This window comes from Microtus ochrogaster, chromosome 22 (genome assembly GCF_000317375.1).
Source record: "Microtus ochrogaster isolate Prairie Vole_2 chromosome 22, MicOch1.0, whole genome shotgun sequence".
NCBI lineage: Eukaryota > Metazoa > Chordata > Mammalia > Rodentia > Cricetidae > Microtus > Microtus ochrogaster.
In genome coordinates, this window is record NC_022023.1 from 14,472,931 (window position 1) to 14,474,061 (window position 1,131).

Consider the following 1,131-nt stretch of genomic DNA (forward strand, 5'->3'; position numbering starts at 1 on the left):
GCCACCACCGCCCGGCCCTTTTGATTCTTTAGTACAGTATTTTCCCACACATTTTCCCCACTAAAGACATGATCTATTCAGATGTGCCCCCCAATCTTTTGGGATTCTTTGGGGTGCTCACAATTATCCCTCACCCCCATTCACCACCAAACGTTTGAGCACCTGCTATGCACCTAAGGCTATTTCAAGGAATCAAATACACTTTGCCTCTGTACGTCAAAATGCAAACAGAGAAAAACAATGGTATTCTCCAGATTAATTCAATTCAATTTTATGTCTCATGAACAAAAATACAATTTCAGTATTAGCAACCAGTTGTCATGTTTGTAACCTATTTTATAGTGAAGATAAAGGGTGACAAAGAATAAATCTACTAAACAACTGAACTGTTCCTGTGTGTCATTATTACAGGGACTCTCGGGAATCGGTCTCTAGATGAGCTTGAGAGAAAGCAAACCAGTTTCCCCGCGGTTCGGTCACGTCGTGGAGGAGGGGATGGAAAGAGCATGGAGCTAGAGGTGAGGACACAGACAACACAAATCAGACTCAGTGGGTTATTAAAAAAAGAAGTTCGGGGGCTGGAGAGATGGCTCAGAGGTTTAAGAGCATTGCCTGCTCTTCCAAAGGTCCTGAGTTCAATTCCCAGCAACCACATGGTGGCTTACAACCGTCTGTAATGGGGTCTGGTACCTTCTTCTGGCCTGCAGGCATACACATAGACAGAATATTGTATACATAATAAATAAATAAATATTTTTAAAAAAAGAAGTTCGGAGGGTAAATCCAGGAGGGGTTAGGGGTTGCAGTGTGGGGGGATGGATTTGATCAAAATATATTGTATGCATATTTGAAACTCTGAAGAATAAATAAAAATAATAAAAAAAACAAACAAACATTCAGGAGTTATGGTGCATCATTAGTTCACGGCCTACCTGGGCTACTGTATATAGCAAGAACATGTATCAAAAAATAAGTAACAGAACCAAACAGGCCCAACCAGCTAATCATACTACATACAGTTCCCTACAAGCCTAGTGAAGAAAGCTACAGAATGTGACTTATTTAACACTCTGGGTAGACAAGGAGGAAATAGTTTGTATAAACGCATTTAGACTTTTTTTTTTTTTTTTT

The 1,131-nt window shown here is 40.0% G+C and overlaps 1 protein-coding gene across 1 annotated transcript in view; it reads right to left on the reverse strand.

Moving 5' to 3' along the window:
• LOC101991563 (tubulin polyglutamylase TTLL13) overlaps positions 1-1,131 on the reverse strand; it is an 18,444-nt gene that overhangs the window by 6,108 nt on the left and 11,205 nt on the right. The window lies entirely within an intron of this gene.